Below are 27,188 nucleotides of genomic sequence, written 5' to 3'. Positions count from 1 at the left end.
CACCAACCAAATACCTTTGCCCGCAAGCACGGAGTGCATCGATGTAATGTCTTTCCTCAATCCTGACTTTGGGAGGGCAGTAAATGGCGCTGAACTCCACATCGCCCAGTCCTGTGGCTACTTTTACTGCTGACATTTGCATGCTGCGTGTCTCAATGACCCTTTGTGGAAAATGACGAAGCGAAGTCTTAACTAAAACCGCAACTCCACCAACGCTATTCATATTCCGCGATGGCTTGAAGGCTGGATAGAAGGCATATCCATGTATTTTTACAGCTGCCCCTCTTTTAATTCTGATCTCCGTCAAAAGAAGAATGTCAGCGCTATTCTTGTGCGCGAAGAGCTCAACTTCTTTTGCTTTCCCTGAAATGCCGTTAGCATTCCAGATGAGAACCTTTAGTGGGTTCATTGAGATGCTGAAACGTTGTTCTGGAGCTGAAGATTAGATCCAGCCCATTGCTTAATCGTGTTGGCCAATTCAAAAACCATTTTTCAAGTTTTTCAAGGCGTTGATTGGCTTGACTATTATGCTGCTGCTGTTCTTGCTGCTGTTGCTATAGCCACATAAGAAACTGCTGCTGCTGTTGCTGTTGGAGCTGTTGTTGCGATTGTTGAAATTTTGTCTACTGTTGTTGTAGCAGTGCATGAACTTCATATGAATTCTGTTGCTGGTTATTCAATCCTTGTGGCTGATGCGCTTGTTGACTATGAAAACGACGCTGAGCAGGTGTAGCAGGTATTGCATTTGAATTACCATTTGCTACGGCAGCATAGGAGGCTCCTGTATTACTTCTAGTGCCTACCAAAGGTTGGTGCTGAACAATATTTCGCTGGTGCTGCTGTATTGTTGGTCTATTAGCCCCCTTTTTGTGACTAGACTGCAAGGTAGGAAACTGCTGCTGGTCTCCAGGAAGTGTGGTAGAGTAAGCATATGCCACTTGATTATTTAAGGGGACATGACCCGTCCTGTTCGTATTAATTGACTTCTTTGCGGAGCCCATTGATCGGCGTAGAAACTCCTGATACCATTGGCATCCTTTGTAACTGGCCATATGGCTTCCAGAGCAGTGAATGCAGGTTGGCTGTGCATCTAGGGGGCGTGTGCATTGTGAGGTTTGGTGATTTTCACCGCATCTGGCACAGTTGTGATGTCGGCGGCAGTATTTGGCTGTGTGGCCGAAATCCTGGCATCGACGACATTGAGCAATCTCTGTGGATTTTCACATCCTTTCAATCCTTATTTTTTGGCGGCAAAGGGTCTTGACTTGGTAAATTTCGTTAATTTTTGCACAAGGCTTAATATTAATGAAAAAAATATTAAGTTTTTCGTCCTTGTTAGTCCTTGAGCTTGGATTATGGATGTGAAGGACCTCGAAGCCCAACATTTTAAAATCGGCGGTAATATCATTGTTTAGGGTGCTATGATGTAGGTCTCTTACAACAATTCTATGAGGCTTTTCAGTCTGCAACTGGTATGTGTGGAATTCTATTCCAATGGCATCGAAACAATCCACAATTGCTCTATAGGTATCACTGTCTTTGGGAGGATTCTGACCGTTTCCCCCTGGTTAGCTTTGACGACAACGTTATTCAAATTTGCAACGTCCTTTATGACATCAAATAAGTCACATCAATAGCCGAGTCGATTGAGCCCTGTCTGTCTGTCCGTCTGTCCGTCCGTCCGTCCGTCCCCTTCAGCGCCTAGTGCTCAAAGACTATAAGAGCTAGAGCAACGATGTTTTGGATCCAGACTTCTGTGATATGTCACTGCTACAAAAATATTTCAAAACTTCGCCCCGCCCACTTCCGCCCCCACAAAGGACGAAAATCTGTGGCATCCACATTTTTAAAGATACGATAAAACCAAAAAAGCAGAATCGGTGAGGATGACCATATCTTCTACAGTGCAAAATCTGAACCAGATCGTATAATGATTATAGCCAGAATCAAGAAAACAATTTCATTCTTTCTCGCTCTGTCTCTCTCTAACACACAGGTTTCATGGTCGGTTTTGTCAATTGCAAAATATGAGTTAAAGGATCTCAGAACCTATAAGAGCCAGAGCAACCAAATTTGGTATCCACACTCCTGTGATATCGGACCTTGACCGTTTCGTGTCCAAATTTCGGCACACCCCCTTCCGCCTCCGCAAAGGACGAAAATCTGGGGCATCCACAAATCTCAGAGACTATTAAGGCTAGAGTAACCAAATTTGGTATCCGCACTTCTGTTAGATCTCACTATACAACGTATATCTCAGAATTTCGCTCCACCCCCTTCCGCCCCCACAAAAGACGAAAATCTGTTGCATCCACAATATTGCACATTCGAGAAAACTAAAAACGCAGAATCATAGATAATGACCATATCTATCAGATTGCTGAATCTGGATCAGATCGGATCATTTTTGTAGCCAAAAGCAAGAAATCAATTTTCAGTGGCTACGCAGCGCCCGACGTCACGCTCAGACTGATTTTCTGTCTCTCTCGCACGCACTCTTTGTCGTGTCGTTTAATATTAATAATTAATTAATTAATATCGTCTTTCATTAATCCAAGCTCTTTGTTATTAGCGAGATTGATACCGAATCTGTTTGAGGCTAGGTAATTGGATGTATCAAAGCGATTAGGATTGAATTTAATTAAATCATAAAAATATTCTTCTGATGATATAATAAATGAATCTGTATCCATACAGAGTAGTTTTGATGATGGACATTTTACAGAATGAAAATTATAGAAATAGTCATACATTAACCATTTTGAAAGTTCTAATACACTAACTCCAATGTATATGGGCTTATCATAAAAAATTCGGGACTTAGTTGATTCAATGGCAGCCAAATTATCTCCAAAGATTTCAACACTGTGGAAATTATGTCTTGCTATGCGTTGTCTAAACCCTGCTGAGTTTTGTCTTGAATCATAATGCTTAACTAATGCAACCTCACGACGTTTTTCTACTTTCTCCATTGTTTCGCCGTAAACGGCATTAACCATTAATTTGTAAAAGTTTTTCTCAGTCATTTCTAGCTAATTTTCTAAGAGATGTATTGAGGTCAATATAAGGTTTCAGCCAACAGGACTGATTAAATGATAAAACTCTAGATATTTTTTCTAAAATCATACCTTGCTATATACATAACTGTAGCTGCTTCAAATGGATTATATAGTTATATATAGTTTATCAGTTAAGTCAGCTATTAGTTTTGTCTGCTTTCCTCCTGGTGGAATCTTATTTTCGGGGCAAAAAGGTAAACTATTATGCTTATTATGAATATCATCAGGATATCGCATATCTACTTCTAAAATATATCCAACATCACTAGATGACGGTATGCTAAGAACGTTGAAAGATGAAATTTCATCGTTACTTAGAAATTTAAAATTAGAAAATGGAAGGGGTTGACTCATAGTCCATCCATATAAGTTGTTGGCGTCAATATATGAAAGGAAATTTATGGGTTCGGTAGGCTTAAATTTATTATTTAAATATTTGTTATTTGCTGTTGCAATCCGTTGAGTACATTGGGTCAACCCTCCAATCCTGAGATCACTAACAAGTTCTAATTCTACCCTTGTGTATTTTAACATTGCATCCCATGAAACTGATGGAGCAGTAACATAATTAATGGGGTCTAACCTGTACACTCGGGAACAAAGACTCCTAAAATTCTCAAATACATCAGCAAGAATTAAAACATCGCTTTCCAAATATAATTTTAAATAATCTCTAATAGATTTGCAATTAAATGCGCTCCAAACCTTCTGAGCAAAGTTGTAGTCTTCAACACTACATTCCTCATCATTCAGTGAATTATAAAAATTATATCGCGAAGGAAGCAGGGATTCATCAAATTTTTCAAAACTATCCAAATAATGATAGGGAAATACTCCCTTTCGTCGTAGCATATCAAATTTTTCAACTTGATATTTAGTTTTCAAAATTTTAAAATTCGCTATGTTCATATAACTAGCGAGTTTTTCTAAGCTTGAATTTAAAAATCTATTTGAATCTATATATCTAATTTTATATTGATGAAGATAAGATTCATCGAGCTTACAAATTTGAGTTAACGCAATATATAACTCTTTATTGCAAGGTATGGGTCTTAGTTCATCTTTTATTGACGTAACAAATAAATGTATATCATAACGAGACAAATTATGAAAAACTACCGGGAAAAAGCGATCGCTTAATCTAAATGTCTGTTTACACAGCTTATGAATAGGACCTACATCTTGTCCTGTAAACTGATTAAAGAATTTTTCTCGACCATCATCAGAAATTTGTTTCTCGCAGGCATAGCAAACACCGTGTTCCTGGTAATCCTCATCCCAAATGTTAAACTGGTAGATTGGTTTTTTATAGGACTTCCAGTACTTCTCATAAAGTCCATCGGTTTTCATCCTAAGTGCTTGACAAAATTTTTGGATACAATCCGGTCCTGAAATAACGAAATCATAATGTTTATGAGTTTATTGCCTTTGCTGGAATGTTAAAATATTTACCTTCGTATGTCCACATCTCATTTAGATGATCATTGTATTTATGTACAATATAAAATGATGCTGCACATGCTGTATGCCTCTGTGCCATAGTAGTTGATGATTTTGATGGATCATTAAGATTTATATGGTAATTTTCCAAAACTGCTTCGATGTCAGCATAAATTACTACTGGTGGAGATAGTTTTTTAGAAAAACTTTTTAATACAGTTTTGGTATTAGGTTCAGGATACAAAGCAGCAACTTTTCCACACTCTTTAGTGTCATGTATAGTATTTGTTGTACTATAAAATTGCAAGCAGTTCTCGCAAAAATATGCAGTATTATGGGATTAACTATGTTGTGAATAGCATAATTTTCTCATGCACGTTATATATGCATAATGCATCATTTGCATATTATCACTATTAATTCCAAGCAAGTTTATGTGGTGAGTCCGAATTTTCTTAGTCCTCACGGTGGGTCCCACAACGTTTTTTCCATTCTCATCGACTTCATAAACATTGATGCTAAAATCCTCATTTGCTGATTCGAATCGCTTGATTCCTTTGCTTGTTATTGGAAACTCAATTCCGGAAAAATTTAATCTTACTCCTTCATAATAAATGATGTCTTGCCGTATGTTTCCGCATCGATAGGATGATGGTATTGTTAACTTATCTCGGGAAATTTTTTTTAATGCTTCTGTTTGATATATAGTTTTAAGGTGTTTTCCATAGGCTAATGATGCTAAAACACACCACTTGAAACAAAAATCATCATCATTTTTAACATTTATGAGTGCATTTCGTGACTTAATTTTTTTGGGAGCTTGGATAAACCTGTTTGCAGCGATATGCTCTAGTTTTATCATGGTAAGTTCAAAATATTTAAAAGACTTTATTGCCCAACCTGAATCCTTCTCCTGGAATTCACTGCTGAGAGTTATCAAATTTTCTATGGTATCATTTAGATGATCATCAATCAGCTCGTTTTCATATATTGGTTTGTATGGAGTAATGAAATGCTTCATTGTTTCTGTTAAGCTTTCATCATCAGTGTTTTTAACGTATAATCCATATACTTTTAAATTGTATTTTATGGATCTGTACTCACTCATGCAGTGACGCAATAAATTGATAATATCATTTTTGCAATCATGAAAAAACTCTTTTAAATCAATCTGTTCACTTTTATTTGAGTGAACACGATATGATTTTAAAGGAAATCGCAACTCCGTTGAAATTAAAATAACGTATTCATTTTCCTCTAGTTGAGCTGCTCTTGCATTCTTATGTTTGTCCGACATCATATGGCGTCTTTCCCTAGACGTAGGGTAACTTTCACCGCAAATTGAACAGTCAATAATCCTTAGTTCCATCGGAGTATCCAATCGAGGTCGTTTTGAAGCTCCTGACGTTGCAGGACCTTGAAGATCACTTGACGCCACATTACGAGAATCAGAGCATCTCTTATAATGAGATTGAAACTCTGAAAAGTCAACGGACTTATCACACATGTTGCACTTAACTTTTGATGCCATTTTAAGTTTTATTATTTTTTTTTTTTTGTATCGAACTACCCACTTTTACTATTGAAATAGGACTAAGGGTTTCCTTTTTAAATGGTATCTTTTTAGGCCCCCCAATCACCATCTTAATCTTTTATATCCAAAACAAACAGTACCTGCTCACAAACCTGTTTCAAACGATTCCTACTGGGTCAATCTAATAATATGAGGGAAAGGTTACAACCTCTATTCTACCTGAAATCCACTTATTCTTTTTGTGTAATCCTCACTTGGAAGAAACCTGTTTCAAACGAATCCTATGATTCTCTTGTAATAAGAGAAAGTGAAATTCAACCAATCAAAAGTAAAACAGAAAACATTTAAAATAAATAGTGGTTAAATGTGTTATATTTATTATATATGTACATATGTATATATTATTTTTAGAAAAATACATAAAATATTCTTATTATATAAATATGTATTCCTATTATTAAAATTTCGCCTCAGCTAATTTTACCGCAGCAATTAAGTCATCATCATCTTCGTCCCGAAGTAGTTCCTGTAGTTGAGATCTTTTATCATCATCCTGATTATCTACTAAATCGAAAATGTTGTCATCATCCGGGAAAATGTGTATGCTGGATTATCATTATTAGACGTTGCATTCCTTGGGTCATCGTCGTCATCATCCCATTTAATGTCACTTAACCAGGTCAAGTTGCTCTCGAGATAGGTTTGGGTCTTAATCCCAAAAATCAAGGACAGGTCTACGGAGCTCGGCTGAGAGTCCAGATTTATGGTTGATTCCGGTTGGGAATCGATAAAAATGATTTCAAGGTCATCCATCGTTGTTGAAAGATTACTAGTTTATGTACTAGCTGTTAGCTGTGAGTAGTTATTACATAGGCATTTTGCTATGGGACAGTGTTAGGTACACAAAGGAGGAATATAAATTATAGAGAAAGTAGAAAGGTTCAAGGGCATCGAAACCGTTTTTCAGGAAACACTTAAAAAATACCTCTAAACTATCACATTAGATTAATTGCAAAGGGATGACCTACCTGTTTGAGGATTGTTTGAATCGCAACACGGGACCAATCGTAAAAACAGGTTCATTGACAGTAAGAGGGAGGAGAGAGAATATAAATGAGCGAAGGATCGATTTGAGAGGATTTTACATGGTTGAGAAACAGGATTGAGATCGAAGTTAGTTCACATTATCACCGATAGGTGTCGCCACCAAGTAGTAAGGATAAGGGATAAGTAGCATTAATTAATTTTTATGTCTTCCTATTATAATTTTATTCTTTGTGTGCTCCTATATATATCTCCATTAATTTGTGTTCTCTTACCATTCAACCCTCTATACGGACATCTAGAAACACAGTTTTCCAACCTATGTTTTCTATAGGATGTAAATTTCAGAAACTACACACATTTGTTTTCCCAATTCAATGTTTATAAAATATCCTATAAGTATTTATTTAACTTGACCAGTTAATAACATAGCAGAAATTGTTTCCCAATTCAATGTTAATAAAATATCTTATAAGTATTTATTTAACATGATCACGTAATAACATAGCAATATGATGCACACTTACATTCAACATGTTGCCAAGCTGCACATGCTTAAGCACATGTTAATGCAGCATGTTGCGATTTTGGTAATTCAGTCTAAAATATGGCTGTCCCTTATCCTTACTACTTGGTGGCGCCACCTATCGGTGATAATGTGAACTAACTTCAATCTCAACCCTGTTTCTCAACCATGTAAAATCCTCTCAAATCGATCCTTCGCTCATTTATATTCTCTCTCCTCCCTCTTACTGTCCGACGACTTCCTTAGCTAGTACGTCCGCCGCTTCGTTTCCTTCGATGACCTGGTGGCTGGGAACCCAATAGATCCGCACTGTCTTTGTCGTGCTTAGGATGTCTAATGCCTCCCTGCTCGCCAAGACACTTCTGGAACTGACCGCGGACGACTGCATGGATCTTATCGCCGCTTGGCTGTCGACGAATAGGTTGACCGCATCGTGTGCTCGTTCTGTTAGGAGAGCGACCTCCGCTGCCTTCCCGATGGCAAAAACTTCTGCCTGGAATATGCTGCATTGGTCCGGTAGCTTATACGACAGCTTTATCTCAGGGTCTGTACAGTATAGGCCCGCTCCTACTCCTCCTTCCATCTTGGAGCCGTCTGTGTATATGTTGAGGTGCTCAGTTTGGTCCCTTCCAATTTTCCAGTCTTCAGGTCCCAAAGATGTGGTTGTTTTGACGTCAAGGCAAGTTTGGGGGTCATGTAATCAGTTGATCTGGTCATGTCCCTGCCAATTGAACTGTGCCCGTATCCTTGTATGGATAGGTTTCCTGATGCTATAAGGCGTTGTGCTGCCTTTCCCTCAATCAGGCGAGCGTGAATGTCCAGGGGCTCGATTCCGAGTATAGTTTCGAGTGCTTTTGTTGGGGTTGACCTCAGCGCCCCTGTAATACAGAGCAGAGCCTGTCGCTGAGTCTTTTCCATAAGCTTATGATATGTCTTCTTTTCAATAGCCTGCCACCACACTAAGGCTCCATACAGCAGAGTTGGTCGCACCACCGAGATGTAGATCCAGTGCATTAGAGCAGGTGACAGGCCCCATGTGCTGCTGAGCATCTTCTTGGATGCATAAAGCGCAATGGTAGCCTTCTTCACCCTTTCCACTACATTGGGCCTCCATGCCAGCTTGCTGTCCAGTACTGTGCCTAGGTATTTCACCTGTGATTGTGGAGTCAGCCTATTTTGTTCAATTTTCGGGGGGGTCCATATCGGTACCTTGTACCTCTTGGTAAAGAGGATGAGGTCCGTCTTGTCCGCGTTGATACTGAGTCCTACCTCTTCCGCCCACTCAGGTATCTCCCTGAGTGTACGTTCCATTATGGAGCTGAGGGTCGATGGACATACACCCGTAATAAGTATGCTTATGTCATCTGCATAGGCTGTTATTTTTGGGGCCTTCCTTTCCTTCCTTTCCTTGGTGGTCGTCGACCACCAAATTCCACAGTAGTGGCGATAGGACTCCACCTTGAGGTGTGCCTCTGTGTGCCCCCTTTACCATGGAAGCGGTGACCCACTCCGATTGCACCCGTCTACAACTTAGGAGGTTTTTGATCCAGACGTTGATTGCAGGGTGTATGTTATTCGCTTCTAGGCGACTTGTTATTGCGGTTGTTGCCACGTTGTTGAATGCTCCTGAGATGTCCACAAATGCTCCCAAAGCATACTTTTTGTTGTGAAGGGCGCTCTCGATGGTGGCTACTAGCGAGTGTAGTGCCGTCTCCACTGATTTCCCTTTAGTGTAGGCGTGTTGGTTTATTGACATCAGTCGCCCTACCTCATTCCTGATGTGTAAATCCAACAGCTTTTCTAGTGTTTTTAGTAGAAAGGAGGTAAGGCTTATCGGTCTGTAATCCTTGGGACTCACGTGGCTGCACTTTCCTGCCTTAGGGAGGAAGACAACCCTCGAGGTTCTCCATTGGATGGGGGTATAGCCTGTACTTAGGCATGCTGAGTATATTGAGAAGAGCCATGGGGTAATAACCACTTTGTCAACTGCATCATGGCTGGGAATATCCCGTCCAGTCCTGGTGCTTTTATGGCCGCGAAGGAGTTTATGGCCCAGTGGATTCTCTTAGTGGTTAACAGACCTATTGGGGGGTGCTGTTCCTCAGTTGCTAGGTCCTGATGCTCCTTGGCGTCAGTGACCTCTGTGCATCCATTAGTGCTGTTAGGGCTTCTTTACTGCCCTCTGTCCTCTGTCCGTTGTCTAGTTTTAGTTGGCTCTGTACTGTGGGCTGCTTTGAGAGCACTTTCTCAATGTTGGAGCAGAAGTTTCTCCACGAGTTCCTTTGTGCCTTACGTATTTCCTTCTTGTAGCTCCTAAGTAGGATTTTATATTCCTCATTGACAATCTCTTCGTTCGCTTGTTTGGCGATCTTGAAGAATTCCTTGAGGTTGTTCCTTTGGAGAGAGAGATCTCGGTTCCACCAGAGTGGCTTGGACCTCCTCTTCGTTCTCGAGGGTTTGCACGATGCATGGTAGGCGTTCAGTAACTCGTTGGATAGGGTCTTTAGGGACTTCTCTATATCCTCCGCGGATTTCACTGAGCCCGGATTCGCGAGCTTCGAAATAACAGTCTTTTTAAAACTTTACCCAGTTTGTGTTTCGGGGGTTTCTATAGACTGTTATCTTCGAAGAGTGTTTGAATTCGCACTTGAACTGAATGTACTTATGGTCTGAGAAGGATGGTCTTTCGAGGACTCTCCAGTCAGATACCAAGGTACTCTTTCCCGTGACAAGAGTTAGGTCTAGCACGTTTGACGAGGTGGGACCCACGAAGGTGTGTTCCTCCCCCACGTTTGCTACATCTAAGTTAGTGGATAAGATAAAGTCTAGGAGTGACTCACCTCTATCGTTGGTGTCAGGGCTTCCCCACACATTGTGATGGGCGTTGGCGTCTGCACCGATGAGGAGTTGGAGATTTTTGGAGCCGGCTTCTGTCACCAGACTCCTAAGTTCTTCCGGCGGGGCGGGCCTGTCGTGTGCCATGTAGCAGGAAGCTGCCATTAGGCGCTTTTCCTCGCTCTCCAGCATCACCACCGTCAGGTTATCCGTGCTGTAATGAGACATAAGATGAGCATGGATTCCCTTCCGTACGAGTACGGCGGTTCTGTTCCTGCTTACCGATGTTGAGTAGAGAAGGCTGTAATTTGAGGACTTTAGTCCGGCCACAGAGTTGCCTGACGCAATCCACGGCTCCTGGACTAAAGCTATGTCGGCGGGCCCTTGCTCCATGGCAATGAGGAGCTCCGCCGACGCTACCTTGCTTTTATGGAGATTGAGTTGCAGCACCCTTAGTGTCATGGGTGGCTAACTCAACCTCGCACGACGGGTTGACTATGATTGTCAGGTCACCGTCACCGTCACCGTCTTCCTCCTCCTCCGAGTCGTCCAGCGCAAGACCCTGGGCGGCCTCCACTATGGTCTCCAGACCTAGGTCCTTCTCTACCTCGCCTGCCTGGAGGGTGTGCGCATCTTTATCCTCGGGGTGGCGCTTTTTCAGCCGTAGGTATAAGCTACCTACGCCCCACGCCATCTTCCCGAGCTTGGGATACAGCATGCCCTCCGCCACCTTGCTGATCTGGAGGATCACGTGCTGGCCCCCTCGTTGGGTAGTGGGCTACCGGCATGCAGAACCTTCCAATCAGCAGTTGGCACGTCCGGATTTTGCCTTTGCAGCAGCTTCAGTGCTCGCTCCCCCTGGACAGCAATGGGGAAGAGCACCTTCGCCTTTGGTATGGACGGGATCAGCTCCCTGTCTACCACCTCCAGCTTGGCCCCCTCCCACAGAGCTTCCAGTAGGGGCACCTTCTGCACCAGCCACTGCCGCGTTGGGCCGTCATTGCACTTGAGGATTTTGACCCCGTTCAGCCATCCCGCTCCATCGAACGTGGGCATGGGAGCGCTAGGGTCCTCCTCCATTCGCGAGAACAGTGCTTCGACGAGCTGCGCGTGGACTAACTTCCACTGCGCCGCCGTCATCTTCCCGTTCTCATCGCTGCGATCGATCAAGGCCACAATGAGATGTCTCTTGGACACCTCGCTCATGGCCTTCTGCCTCGGCTTCCTCGTCTTCGGCTGGGGGGGGGCCACCTTGGGCCCGCGCTGCCGCTTGCTCGCCGGAGTGTCTTTGGCAGCACTCTCGATCGAGCGTTGCCTCTTGGTGGCCAACATCTCCTCCACCTTGTTGGCGAATCCACCGTTTGTTGCCTTCATCTGCGGCAGCTGCGGGTAGTATTCGCGGCCCTTGTGTACCCGTTGCTCAGCCCAGGCTAGCTTGGACTTCTCCTCTTGGGAGATATCCGCCTTGCCCTGGAGCCGGCTCAGTAACTTGAGGGCCGCCTTATACTGAGCTTTTGCCTTCATCCCCTCCCTGGAACGCTTCGGCCCTTCCCTACGCAGGGAGCTGGTACCTGGTTCCGGCGAGCGGAGAAGGCTTTCCTCTTCGGTCTTGCTAAGGGATAGCACGCTCTCCAGGTCCGAGTCTGCATCGACAACGATGTTTTTTGTGGCAGTAGTATTACAACTGACATGACCTGCTCCCGCCATGCCCGAGGTGTGACCGCTGGCGACACGCAGAGAGGATTGCTCCTCCCCGTGCCCGCCGGTGGTAGCAGTCACGCTTTCCACCGACGTTTGGGTTGACATCCGAACCCGTGTTTGCTCCTTATCTACCTCCATATTTGGCCCGAAGGTCCATACTGGTTAATGTTTTTCGGGGGGACCACCCCCTAGCGTTTTATGCCTGGCCGCCAGGCACCTCTAGCCATGGCCTTGGTTCAGTTCCCCCGACTTTAGATCGGGAAGACGATGGACCATAGCCTTAGCTAGACACTGCATTACCCCGGGCAAGGCAAACGACAGTGCATTATCCTCGCCCGGGATAATGCAGTGTACATTGCCCAGCCGGCACCCTCGTGGAGGGTTCAGCTAGAGGGTTTTTGCCAGCCTCTAATGTGATAGTTTGGAGGTATTTTTTAAGTGTTTCCTGAAAAACGGTTTCGATGCCCTTGAACCTTTCTACTTTCTCTATAATTTTTATTCCTCCTTTGTGTACCTAACACTGTCCCATAGCAAAATGCCTATATAATAACTATTTAGGTGGATAGAAAACTGGTTTAAAAATGCTAGGCACCTCCCCCCCTGGACACTTATGCCCTATGCCCCCATCACCAGCTAATTGAATCGCTGGAAAACTTTCTTTTAAACGGACTTCTCCAAAGGCAGGCTAATGTCAACAAATAATTATACAGGGCGAGGGTATGCATATTTGTTTGCCAAAAGTGGTTCAAGAGTTTATGGAACAGAGTTTTCCCGAATGGATGATCGTTTGAACACGTCTTCCAGCTTTTCTCTTCGTTAGAATTCGTTGATTTCTGCATCGTCTATTGTTGATATTATTACTATTACTATACAAGGCTTTATGGCACCCCCGTAGAAGATGTCTCTAGTCTAAGCTCCCCCAGTTATTGGGATCTCCTCCTATATTGTGCAGGGGTATTCACATAGGATGTGTTTCGATGCTTCCGATGCTTCGGTTTATTGAGGGGATGCATCATCTTGGGCCGCAATTTGAATAATTATTTTGACACAGATTTCGATAGAACCAAAAAGTGTATCTGCAGATTCGGTGGCAGGAGCTTCTTTTGGTTCTTTTCTCCTCTATTTGGTTCATTCTGATTTCACTGTGCGCCTGTTACGCTCCACTGGCTATTAGCATAGGAATAAGCATAGTTCAAAATTTGCATCGGATGCATGAGGGGGCTGCTTCATGCCACCTGCAGCACATTTCATCTTTCTGCCAGCAGCCGAAAGCCGGGAGGGGAGAGCGAGGAGGGGGTGTACTCGGTGTACTTGTTTGGCAACCGATTTTTTGTGGCTCGATCTTTCTGCGGCTGTTATTGCCCAATCAGGGACAATTGTTGGATGCTGTTGGATGCCCCATACTGCACCGGTACAGTGCACTCCCCCCTGCTCGTTAGCGTCGGGTGGCAGCCCGCTCCAAAGCCGCAAAGCAAACGCTTTCGCAGATGATTTCCCTCCACTTATATCGAGGTTATGAGCAATTTTCCCCTAAGCTCTGCTCCGGCGACGCTTTATGCAATGCCTCAAGTGGTTTCTGTGGTTACTGCGGCCATGTGGCACTTTACATCATAAATGCTGTGCAGTTTTCGGGATCGAATCTTTAATCTTTTTACGCCATTTCGGGGCAATTGATTGTGCATTAGGCGCAGCAATTTCCATGAAAATAGCACAGATCGAACCAATGGAAATACAAACCATTTGGGTGGGCAGGAGAGTGGTGGCTTAATCTCCTTTAAGACAGTTCCAGTCTGGGGTAGACCAATCTATGCATGTTGGAAGAGGCACAGGATGGATGTTCCGAAACCCCCAAAATCTATCCAACAATCCAGCGGCCCAGAGCGAAACAACAAACAAGAGTCATGCACACGACATGTGTTTTGTGTTTGGATTCTCGGGCACGGTTTTCCACGCTGCTCTTGACCCATTTTCCATGGCCGAGCGGCTTTTTGTGACTGAGATTTGTTAACGATCTGTTTACTGATCGGCCTGCGGTCTGGACATTATTTCATGCGATTCGTCACGTGCCATAAACTACAGTGCTTTCAGGGTTTCTACTCTGCTTTTTTTTTGGCTATCTGTGGTCTATGGCTTTCCATGCAAATCACGTGCCTGCTCTGGGTCTTCAATCTTTGTTGATTGATCTCAAATAAGTGGCAAACACTTGAATGAGTTCACTTTGCGCTTCAATGCTAAACGAGGGATATAGCTACAGCTACAGCTACAGCTACAGATACAGATACTATTGTAACTACGGGCGGCGTAGATACTTTGGCTAGTGTAGTATGAGCTCATGACTTGACCGCATTTACGAACATTTTCGACTTACGAGAACATTCTCAATAGCTTGTGATTGATTAGCATGGATGTAATACAATGGCCCCACAGACTTTATATAACCCGAAAAAAGGCATAATGTTCTGCCACAAATTCGAAGGTAGGACTGCAATCTATTCGCGACTCCGTTGAAATTAAAATAACGTATTCATTTTCCTCTAGTTGAGCTGCTCTTGCATTCTTATGTTTGTCCGACATCATATGGCGTCTTTCCCTAGACGAAGGGTAACTTTCACCGCAAATTGAACAGTCGATAATCCTTAGTTCCATCGGAGTATCCAATCGAGGTCGTTTTGAAGCACCTGACGTTGCAGGACCTTGAAGATCACTTGAATTAGATTTTTTGCTCATAAGAATCTCAAAAGAATTCCTAGGTCCCAAGCATGCTTCATAATGACTATCAAACTCTATTAAGTCGATGGGCTTAGAGCAAAGGTCACACGCCACATTACGAGAATCAGAGCATCTCTCATAATGAGATTGAAACTCTAAAAAGTCAACGGACTTATCACACATGTTGCACTTAACTTTTGATGCCATTTTAAGTTTTATTATTTTTTTTTTTTTTGGATCGAACTAACCACTTTTACTATTGAAATAGGACTAAGGGTTTCCTTTTTAAATGGTATCTTTTTAGGCCCCCCAAACACCATCTTAATCTTTTATATCCAAAACAAACAGTACCTGCTCACAAACCTGTTTCAAACGATTCCTACTGGGTCAATCTAATAATATGAGGGAAAGGTTACAACCTCTATTCTACCTGAAATCCACTTATTCTTTTTGTGTAATCCTCACTTGGAAGAAACCTGTTTCAAACGAATCCTATGATTCTCTTGTAATAAGAGAAAGTGAAATTCAACCAATCAAAAGTAAAACAGAAAACATTTAAAATAAATAGTGGTTAAATGTGTTATATTTATTATATATGTACATATGTATATATTATTTTTAGAAAAATACATAAAATATTCTTATTATATAAATATGTATTCGTATTATTAAAATTTCGCCTCAGCTAATTTTACCGCAGCAATTAAGTCATCATCATCTTCGTCCCGAAGTAGTTCCTGGAGTTGAGATCTTTTATCATCATCCTGATTATCTACTAAATCGAAAATGTTGTCATCATCCGGGAAAATGTATGCTAGATTATCATTATTAGACGTTGCATTCCTTGGGTCATCGTCGTCATCATCCCATTTAATGTCACTTAACCAGGTCAAGTTGCTCTCGAGACAGGTTTGGGTCTTAATCCCAAAAATCAAGGACAGGTCTACGGAGCTCGGCTGAGAGTCCAGATTTATGGTTGATTCCGGTTGGGAATCGATAAAAATGATTTCAAGGTCATCCATCGTTGTTGAAAGATTACTAGTTTATGTACTAGCTGTTAGCTGTGAGTAGTTATTACATAGGCATTTTGCTATGGGACAGTGTTAGGTACACAAAGGAGGAATATAAATTATAGAGAAAGTAGAAAGGTTCAAGGGCATCGAAACCGTTTTTCAGGAAACACTTAAAAAATACCTCTAAACTATCACATTAATTTTGGTAATTTAGTCTAAAATATGGCCGTCCCTTATCCTTACTACTTGGTGGCGCCACCTATCGGTGATAATGTGAACTAACTTCGATCTCAATCCTGTTTCTCAACCATGTTAAATCCTCTCAAATCGATCCTTCGCTCATTTATATTCTCTCTCCTCCCTCTTACTGTCAATGAACCTTGTTTTTACGATTGGTCCCGTGTTGCGATTCAAACAACCCTCAAACAGGTAGGTCATCCCTTTGCAATGAATCTAATGTGATAGGTTAGGTTAGGTTAGGTTAACCCGGACGGCCCTCAGCGGGGCCACGCATAGGCCAATATGGCCCTTAGTTATCCGGATGGGGGTGTGTATGAACCGTCGCGGGAGTGTTAATGTGGTTTTAAAAAGTCCCCGAGAATCGAGGGGTTTTTAGCATAGGCCAGCAGTTCCTGTGGCGTCCTTTTGGAGGCATCTTCCAGTGATGCCAAAACTGGGGCGCCCAGGTATCTCCTCCTTGCCCTTGAGAGAGAGTTGCAGATGAGATGTTCCAGGGTTTCGATAGCCCCAGGTTCCTCACATTTCCTACAACTGTCTCTGTTGGTGATGCCTAGCTTTGCTGCATGTGCAGCAGCCAGACAGTGACCTGTTAGTATCCCCACTAGCAATCTACAGTCCTTTCGTGGTAGGTGCAGTAGGTAGTGGCTAAGTTTCTCGTTGCGCTCCTTGCACATTATCTTCGAGGTTCTGCAGGTGGTGGTACTCCTCCACCTGCTATCAGTCTGTGCTCTAGCCTGCTTCTCTAGATCGCCTTGCAGCGTTCTGAGGGAGACAGGCACGTTCTCGGTTCTCCTATTCTCCAGCCCGACGCCTTCCTTAGCTAGTCCGTCCGCCGCTTCGTTTCCTTCGATGCCCTGGTGGCTGGGAACCCAATAGATCCGCACTGTCTTTGTCGTGCTTAGGATGTCTAATGCCTCCCTGCTCGCCAAGACACTTCTGGAACTGACCGCGGACGACTGCATGGATCTTATCGCATCGTGTGCTCGTTCTGTTAGGAGAGCGACCTCCGCTGCCTTCCCGATGGCAAAAACTTCTGCCTGGCATATGCTGCATTGGTCCGGTAGCTTATACGACAGCCTTATCTCAGGGTCTGTACAGTACAGGCCCGCTCCTACTCCTCCTTCCATCTTGGAGCCGTCTGTGTATATGTTGAGGTGCTCAGTTTGGTCCCTTCCAATTTTCCAGTCTTCAGGTCCCAAAGATGTGGTTGTTTTGACGTCAAGGCAAGTTTGGGGAGTCATGTAATCAGTTGATCTGGTCTTGTCCCTGCCAATTGAACTGTGCCCGTATCCTTGTATGGATAGGTTTCCTGATGCTATAAGGCGTTGTGCTGCCTTTCCCGCAATCAGGCGAGCGTGAATGTCCAGGGGGTCGATTCCGAGTATAGTTTCGAGTGCTTTTGTTGGGGTTGACCTCAGCGCCCCTGTAATACAGAGCAGAGCCTGTCGCTGAGTCTTTTCCATAAGCTTATGGTATGTCTTCTTTTCAATAGCCTGCCACCACACTAAGGCTCCATACAGCAGAGTTGGTCGCACCACCGAGATGTAGATCCAGTGCATTAGAGCAGGTGACAGGCCCCATGTGCTGCTGAGCATCTTCTTGGATGCATAAAGCGCAATGGTAGCCTTCTTCACCCTTTCCACTACATTGGGCCTCCATGCCAGCTTGCTGTCCAGTACTGTGCCTAGGTATTTCACCTGTGATTTTGGAGTCAGCCTAGTTTGGTCAATTTTCGTGGGGGTCCATATCGGTACCTTGTACCTCTTGGTAAAGAGGATGAGGTCCGTCTTGTCCGCGTTGATACTGAGTCCTACCTCTTCCGCCCACTCAGGTATCTCCCTGAGTGTACGTTCCATTATGGAGCTGAGGGTCGATGGACATACACCCGTAATAAGTATGCTTATGTCATCTGCATAGGCTGTTATTTTTGGGGCCTTCCTTTCAAATCTCTTAATGAGGTCGTCGACCACCAAATTCCACAGTAGTGGCGGTAGGACTCCACCTTGAGGTGTGCCTCTGTGTGCCCCCTTTACCATGGAAGCGGTGACCCACTCCGATTGCACCCGTCTACAACTTAGGAGGTTTTTGATCCAGACGTTGATTGCAGGGTGTATGTTATTCGCTTCTAGGCGACTTGTTATTGCGGTTGTTGCCACGTTGTTGAATGCTCCTGAGATGTCCACAAATGCTCCCAAAGCATACTTTTTGTTGTGAAGGGCGCTCTCGATGGTGGCTACTAGCGAGTGTAGTGCCGTCTCCACTGATTTCCCTTTAGTGTAGGCGTGTTGGTTTATTGACATCAGTCGCCCTACCTCATTCCTGATGTGTAAATCCAACAGCTTTTCTAGTGTTTTTAGTAGAAAGGAGGTAAGGCTTATCGGTCTGTAATCCTTGGGACTCACGTGGCTGCACTTTCCTGCCTTAGGGAGGAAGACAACCCTCGAGGTTCTCCATTGGATGGGGATATAGCCTGTACTTAGGCATGCTGAGTATATTGAGAAGAGCCATGGGGTAATAACCACTTTGGTCAACTGCATCATGGCTGGGAATATCCCGTCCAGTCCTGGTGCTTTTATGGCCGCGAAGGAGTTTATGGCCCAGTGGATTCTCTTAGTGGTTAACAGACCTATTGGGGGGTGCTGTTCCTCAGTTGCTAGGTCCTGATGCTCCTTGGCGTCAGTGACCTCTGTGCATCCAGGGAAGTGCGCCTCCATTAGTGCTGTTAGGGCTTCTTTACTGCCCTCTGTCCTCTGTCCGTTGTCTAGTTTTAGTTGGCTCTGTACTGTGGGCTGCTTTGAGAGCAGCTTCCGGAGCCTAGCGGTTTCGGGCACTTTCTCAATGTTGGAGCAGAAGTTTCTCCACGAGTTCCTTTGTGCCTTACGTATTTCCTTCTTGTAGCTCCTAAGTAGGATTTTATATTCCTCATTGACAATCTCTTCGTTCGCTTGTTTGGCGATCTTGAAGAATTCCTTGAGGTTGTTCCTTTGGAGAGAGAGATCTCGGTTCCACCAGAGTGGCTTGGACCTCCTCTTCGTTCTCGAGGGTTTGCACGATGCATGGTAGGCGTTCAGTAACTCGTTGGATAGGGTCTTTAGGGACTTCTCTATATCCTCCGCGGATTTCACTGAGCCCGGATTCGCGAGCTTCGAAATAACAGTCTTTTTAAAACTTTACCCAGTTTGTGTTTCGGGGGTTTCTATAGACTGTTATCTTCGAAGAGTGTTTGAATTCGCACTTGAACTGAATGTACTTATGGTCTGAGAAGGATGGTCTTTCGAGGACTCTCCAGTCAGATACCAAGGTACTCTTTCCCGTGACAAGAGTTAGGTCTAGCACGTTTGACGAGGTGGGACCCACGAAGGTGTGTTCCTCCCCCACGTTTGCTACATCTAAGTTAGTGGATAAGATAAAGTCTAGGAGTGACTCACCTCTATCGTTGGTGTCAGGGCTTCCACACACATTGTGATGGGCGTTGGCGTCTGCACCGATGAGGAGTTGGAGATTTTTGGAGCCGGCTTCTGTCACCAGACTCCTAAGTTCTTCCGGCGGGGCGGGCCTGTCGTGTGCCATGTAGCAGGAAGCTGCCATTAGGCGCTTTTCCTCGCTCTCCAGCATCACCACCGTCAGGTTATCCGTGCTGTAATGAGACATAAGATGAGCATGGATTCCCTTCCGTACGAGTACGGCGGTTCTGTTCCTGCTTACCGATGTTGAGTAGAGAAGGCTGTAATTTGAGGACTTTAGTCCGGCCACAGAGTTGCCTGACGCAATACACGGCTCCTGGACTAAAGCTATGTCGGCGGGCCCTTGCTCCATGGCAATGAGGAGCTCCGCCGACGCTACCTTGCTTTTATGGAGATTGAGTTGCAGCACCCTTAGTGTCATGGGTGGCTAACTCAACCTTTGATTGTCAGGTCACCGCTTTTTCAGCCGTAGGTATACGCTACCTACGCCCCACGCCATCTTCCCGAACTTGGGATACAGGATGTCCTCCGTCACCTTGCTGATCTGGAGGATCACGTGCTGGCCCCCCTCGTTGGGTAGTGGGCTACCGGCATGCAGAACCTTCCAATCAGCAGTTGGCACGTCCGGATTTTGCCTCTGCAGCAGCTTCAGTGCTCGCTCCCCCTGGACAGCAATGGGGAAGAGCACCTTCGCCGTTGGTATGGACGGGATCAGCTCCCTGTCTACCACCTCCAGCTTGGCCCCCTCCCACAGAGCTTCCAGTAGGGGCACCTTCTGCACCAGCCACTGCCGCGTTTGGTCGTCATTGCACTTGAGGATTTTGACCCCGTTCAGCCATCCCGCTCCATCGAACGTGGGCATGGGAGCGCTAGGGTCCTCCTCCATTCGCGAGAACAGTGCCTCGACGAGCTGCGCGTGGACTAACTTCCACTGCGCCGCCGTCATCTTCCCGTTCTCATCGCTGCGATCGATCAAGGCCACAATGAGATGTCTCTTGGACACCTCGCTCATGGCCTTCTGCCTCGGCTTCCTCGTCTTCGGCTGGGGGGTGGCCACCTTGGGCCCGCGTTGCCGCTTGCTCGCCGGAGTGTCTTTGGCAGCACTCTCGATCGAGCGTTGCCTCTTGGTGGCCAACATCTCCTCCACCTTGTTGGCGAATCCACCGTTTGTTGCCTTCATCTGCGGCAGCTGCGCGTAGTATTCGCGGCCCTCCTGTACCCGTTGCTCAGCCCAGGCTAGCTTGGACTTCTCCTCTTGGGAGATATCCGCCTTGCCCTGGAGCTTTTGCCTTCATCCCCTCCCTGGAACGCTTCGGCCCTTCCCTACGCAGGGAGCTGGTACCTGGTTCCGGCGAGCGGAGAAGGCTTTCCTCTTCGGTCTTGCTAAGGGATAGCACGCTCTCCAGGTCCGAGTCTGCATCGACAACGGCACCCGCGCGGCTCACCCTGCAGTTTTTGTTTTTGTGGCAGTAGTATTACAACTGACATGACCTGCTCCCGCCATGCCCGAGGTGTGACCGCTGGCGACACGCAGAGAGGATTGCTCCTCCCCGTGCCCGCCGGTGGAAGCAGTCACGCTTTCCACCGACGTTTGGGTTGACATCCCAACCCGTGTTTGCTCCTTATCTACCTCCATATTTGGCCCGAAGGTCCATACTGGTTAATGTTTTTCGGGGGACCACCCCTAGCGTTTTATGCCTGGCCGCCAGGCACCTCTAGCCATGGCCTTGGTTCAGTTCCCCCGACTTTAGATCGGGAAGACGATGGACCATAGCCTTAGCTAGACACTGCATTACCCCGGGCAAGGCAAGCGACAGTGCATTATCCTCGCCCGGGATAATGCAGTGTACATTGCCCAGCCGGCACCCTCGTGGAGGGTTCAGCTAGAGGGTTTTTGCCAGCCTCTAATGTGATAGTTTAGAGGTATTTTTTAAGTGTTTCCTGAAAAACGGTTTCGATGCCCTTGAACCTTTCTACTTTCTCTATAATTTATATTCCTCCTTTGTGTACCTAACACTGTCCCATAGCAAAATGCCTATATAATAACTACTTAGGTGGATAGAAAACTGGCTGAACAATCATCTCTGCTGTGGAGTTTTGTTCTGAGAATCCCACAAATCTCTGGGGAATGATTTATTCTGTCTAGAACGTAGCATTCTGTAGATAGCCTTTTGATTGATTCATTTACTTAATATCTATTTAGATACATACACCAGATACTAGCTATATAGGCAGTGTATCTCCATGATTTGAGCAAAAAACTAAATTTGGAAGACGTGATCCGCTCAATGAAAAATTCCCCCGCCAAAGCGATGAATAAAATTCTCAAAATTACAGAAGCAGATAATAAGCCACACAGATACTCTCGCACACCAAACACACAGGTACAATCCAGCAAAAAACGCTTAAAAACAATTCGCCACAACAATAAAAAACCCGTGTCGCCATGCAATAATCTCAAAAGCTGCTGAAACGACAACAATTGTTCGGCTCGGCTTCCGAGCAGAGCTAGAAAAGAGCATCTACGAGATACATAACTGGACGGAGACAGAGCCGCAGATACATGCATATACCTATAGGTACATGTATCTGTTGCCAGACGCGTGCTCGGCGGAAGTGATTTTTTTTCATCAATAATATTTATAATGCGGAATAAAAATATAAAAAGGAAAACCTGTCTCCTCGATGATTGCATCTGGCATCAGAGAGTTTGCATAATCGGATCTACAAGTGAATCCTGAATGCACTCCACGTATCTCCTAGATTTGCCAGACTCTAGAGAGAACTTGGATCTGATCTGAAAGTATATTTCGATTATTCAGGGGGCCAATACTAATACAAATACTCTACTGCATTTGTTGGCCGTTTCCACTCGTATTCCGCTTGCGATTTGGAATTTGTTTTCTATTTATTCCTATGAATAACAAAGAGAGCAGAGTAAATGTTTTGGCCTGGGCCTGGGCTTGGGTTGGGTTTTCCATTCAGTGGCAGAGGCACTGCAGTGCCAAAACGAAAGTGCCAGCGGATGGGATGGGTTGGGATGGGTTGGGATGGGTATGAACCCGACGAATGCCATTTGAATTCCGTTTTCATGCACCAAGAAGTAGACATGGGAAATGGTGCTTCATTCGGATTAAAAAGAATTCCATAAACTGGTTTCTTATCCTATTTTTGGGATTGATTTCTCTGCCCCACGACTGCGACTTTGGCTAGAATCTAACGAAATTTCGAATGCGCTAATTGCCAGCCCTCCTCACATGACGGCATACAGGCCTGCTGTAGGAAACATCTTAGATATACAATATGTACATCCTACAGATGCATATGTGTGGGATACATATTTGTTTTCCTATGGCTCCCGTCTTCGGTTTCTTCTACTTATGTAGTCTGTAGTCCGCTGAATGTTTGATACGAACTTTCTACAAACGAGTTTCACTTTCCACTCAAAGAAAGTAGCCGAAAAGGCAGGCCGCTAAATAGGCGAAGAAGAAGGCGCCGAAGGAGGAAGAGACTTGAAAAGAGATTATGCAAAAAAAAAGGGGGGGGGGATAATGCATTAATATATCGCTTATCGCTTATCTTACGCAATCGAGTCCCCGATCGAAATGGAACTCCAATTTCCAATTTCCATTTCAACTCCAGCTCAAAAGCGACTCTAAAAAGTCTCTTGAAATCATTATTAATGGCAATTAACATAACGATATGCGAGATCTGGAGATCTATGGCCTGTTGGTGTCTGCCGTCGGCCGTCTGCTGTTTCTGTAGCCATTGCTGTCACATGACACTTGACTGTAGGTGGGGTCTCTCTCCGGTGTCTCTCTCTGGGGTCTCTGCTGGGGTTTCTGTGGGTTCCGGAGTCTGTGGGCAAGGTGTAGAACCGGTTTGTGGCTCCAGAGCAATGATAATTTCTTGCTGTCATCATCATCGACTCAATGAGCACCGCTAAGAGCAAAACGAAGCAACAAGTTGGGGGACTACAAAATAATAATAATAATGCAAAGAAAAATGTACTTATGTGGTAATAGGTTAGCCTGCAAACAGATACAGATATAGAAACACGCATGCACAGATACATAGATACAAAGGCATGTCATTAAACTAGACACTGGGGAGAGAGAAAGATAGAGAGAGAGAATGAGAGAGGCCACAGCTTGGCCCGGCCCGGCCCGGACCCAACCGGACCGGTTAAAAAATCTGTGCCCCTCTGACCGCCCTTCTATTCCCTCCCCTCCCCCTCTCAACAGTCTGTGTCATGGCACATTTCCACATTTCTCTGGCTCTCTCTCTCTGTCTTGCGCTAGATTTTAGCCGGCGGCGGCGGCGGTGCCCATTATTCATGCCAATTTCTACAAGTTTTTCTCTTGTGTGATTCTTTTTTCTACTTTATTTTTCATTGTCTGTTGTATTTGTTCTTGGTTTAAGTGGACAATGTACAGAGATATAGTATGTGTACCCAAATACATAATTATAGGCGGATGTGTGTACCCTTTTGCTTGTTTCAAGCCCATTCCCATTCATTTCTGTAGCTTTGCAGCTTCCTGGGGAGGCAAGAGAATGGGACCCTACAGGAACAAGGGAATGAAGGATAGATTGAATAAAGACGGAGCAATGCAGGAGCAAAAGGATCCTTCATTCGATTCGGCAGAGTCATGGAAGGAATAACGAAAAGAAATAATCTAGAAATGCAATAAAAGAGCAGAGAATGTGAATGAATAGAGCGATGAATGAATGGATGAATGGAAGAAGGTACATACATACATATAACCGATTGAAAGCCCTAAGAAATGAATGAATGATTAAGAGGTATTCCTCAGTTCGAGCTCTGGCATTGCGACTTGTTGCACGCCGTACGTTGCACATGAATTTGTGATTCTCTTGCAACTTGCTGACTGCCTGCAAGCCTGCCAGCCACTGTCTGTGCTGTGTAGCATTCTTGGCAAAACTCTGCCAACGTCTGCTTATGGCCAAAGCCCCCTACCCCCCTATCCCCTAGTACACTTTGTACACTTTTCATTTGTTTGCACTTGGCTGAGAGTTCCGTTTCATTTCATTAAATTGCAGTCGATGTCGATTCCCCCGGACGGAGTTTGCTCCTCCATTCGAGCCGCTGCACAGACAGCTGTGCGATGTTGTCATCGATCCAGCCAACCCACATCCTACGCCCATTTCTGCAGCAACACCAAAACCAGAGATTTTTAATTTCACTCTTTCCGAGGTCGCCTCCGACCTGTGGCTGTGGCAAGACGACTGGTGTTTGCGAAGAGACCAAAAGCTTAGCCCACGCTTGGCCACAGACGGAGGGGGCTGCAGGAGGGGAGGGGAGGGGCCAACTCAATCAAATCTTTTGGTATAGATTTATGGCTTTTCCAACCTTCTCTGGATTTACATTTCCCAATCGAAAGAGTCCCCTCTGGACAGTAGAGGCTGTGATCTGTGGTTCTAAAAGTATGTGGAATATGTATTGCACCTACAAATACACACATATTATATATAGATCCATGATTTTTGGCAACAGAGAAAGAGAAAAGATCCAGAGCGAGAGCGAGGGGGAGCGATTGGTTGGGGAAGAGCGGCGTCGGTTTTTAAATAAATAACAAAATATGCAAAAGGCAGACAGCCGTTCGTTCTACACATACAGACACACCTTGTCCCCACTTTGCCCCTCTCCTTATACGTATATCGTATATAGATATAGAATTCGGTGACGCAAACTGCGACAGACATTGCACATGGCCGAGTTGCCCCAAAAAAAACTGGGAAGAAATACAAAATAGAAGAAAACGGAAGTGGTCGGCCGACGGACGACTGTCCTTGTGGTAGCGCTGTGGTCTCCGCTCCTCTGATAAGATCCCGCGCCTTGGCAACAGCCACGGCCGCCCCGCATGAATATCCAATAATGATATAAACTTTTTATTGATAATATGGCGTATGGCTCTGCATTGGATCATTGGATAACCCACACAGACACCCACACAGGGGTCTCTCGTCTCCACTTGCCCTCTCACTCGCACACACACTCACACTGCAGTTACAGAGATCGAACCAACTAAGGAAGTGAAGTAAATAAAAGCCTTAACCAGAGATTGCTGACGACAGACGAGAAACCGTTTGGTTTCAATTACGAAAATGGTCAATAAAATCTCTTTTAACGGCAACAAGTTTGTTGCTTAAGCCCAGAGCCATCGGTACAGGAGTGTGTGTGTGCCAGTGGCTGAGTGTGTTGGCCATAAAAGGTTCAAACGGGTGGAGCTGCACTTGCTTGAAATATGTGTGTGGATACCCTTGTGCCGCCAAGAAGTATTTTGACTGTTAGGTCAGGTGGTGGGGAGGAGAGGAAGTGCAGAAATAAAGTATTAGAGCTGTAAGCTGAAGCAGTGTAAGCAGTTAGCTGTAAGCAGTGTTCGAAGTGTCAAAACTCTGCTGTGTGCACTAGAAGAAGTGCAAGCAGTCGAGGAAGAGTTTACGAAAACTGTACTAAATGGATACATTTTCTCTGTTTGATAAATGTTTCTTTCTATAATTAATAGAATTATTGATGTTTACCCCGTTTTATCCCGTGGCTAGAATTTCCTTTAAACGCTTTTCTTCCCCCACAAATCCTCAGGTCTAATTCTGATTTTGATGAATATATTTTTTCAAACGTCTGTCAACCTTACTAAACCATTTTTTCCTCAAATTTAATTCAAAATGGGAAATTATAGATAAGATATGTACGTGCGGTAAGGGCATTCCATGGTCTTCAGGCCTTCGCTACCGTCTTTGGGCAATTCCGTATGCGTGCCACATGGCGCGACTCATTCGACAATCATTCATACCGCATAACGGGGCTTAAACGAGTGGTCGACAAACCGAATTTACCTCCCACCCGCCCCCAGAGGAAGTTCCCTTCCGAGTCACTTGTGGCTCGCGAGTATTTATAAATCATACGAGTTTAGTCTCTACAGAGATATACATATGTACATATATATGCGCACAAAGTACGGGAAGTAGCTAATTGTCTCTCTCTTTCTCTCTCTTTTTCTATCTCTTCGTGGCTGAGCGTTGCGCCAAATTCAATTAGCCAACTGTGTTATCTGTTGGGGGGCCAGATTGGTCCTGCTCCTCTGGCCACAAATATTTGGCCACATTTGTTGGATCTTCGCAAATAGAGAATTTTTTGTTCTGGCTGCTTATCGCTCGGGTGTATCTCATTTGGTTATTCATTGCCTATACGCACAGATAGCCAGGCGTGACACTGTGCCCATCTCTCTCTCTCTCACTCTCTGTTTATCACTCTGTATCTCTCCATCCGTCTCTGCTGCTGGCAGCGTGGGCGATGCTATAATGACAGAGAAAACTGTTACAAGGCTGTGTCAACTTCTATAGGCATTCCATTGCCCCAGCTAGCATATCCCCCCACTCACCACTCACCACTCTTCGTTTCTGTTTTCACACAGTTTTCCGTTCTGGTTTTTTTTTTGTTGGTTGTTTTTTAATTGCTCGTCGAAATGCCATTAGCAGGGGCCATGCCATGCCATGGATAAGTGCCACAAATTGACCGGAGGCTGCCAGTCCGGAGAGTTCAGGCGAAAACTACATTCATAAAATTGTAGGTTCTTAACCCAAATGGGGATGACAGGCCGC

At 44.8% G+C, this 27,188-nt stretch overlaps 1 protein-coding gene across 8 annotated transcripts in view; it reads left to right on the top strand.

Annotated features, from left to right (window-relative positions):
- LOC117192626 (myc box-dependent-interacting protein 1-like) overlaps positions 1 to 27,188 on the top strand; it is a 79,427-nt gene that overhangs the window by 30,406 nt on the left and 21,833 nt on the right. The gene's annotated exons all lie outside the window — the stretch shown is intronic.

This window comes from Drosophila miranda (assembly GCF_003369915.1).
Source record: "Drosophila miranda strain MSH22 chromosome Y unlocalized genomic scaffold, D.miranda_PacBio2.1 Contig_Y2_pilon, whole genome shotgun sequence".
Taxonomy (NCBI): domain Eukaryota; kingdom Metazoa; phylum Arthropoda; class Insecta; order Diptera; family Drosophilidae; genus Drosophila; species Drosophila miranda.
This window is presented reverse-complemented; position numbering and strand designations above follow the sequence as displayed.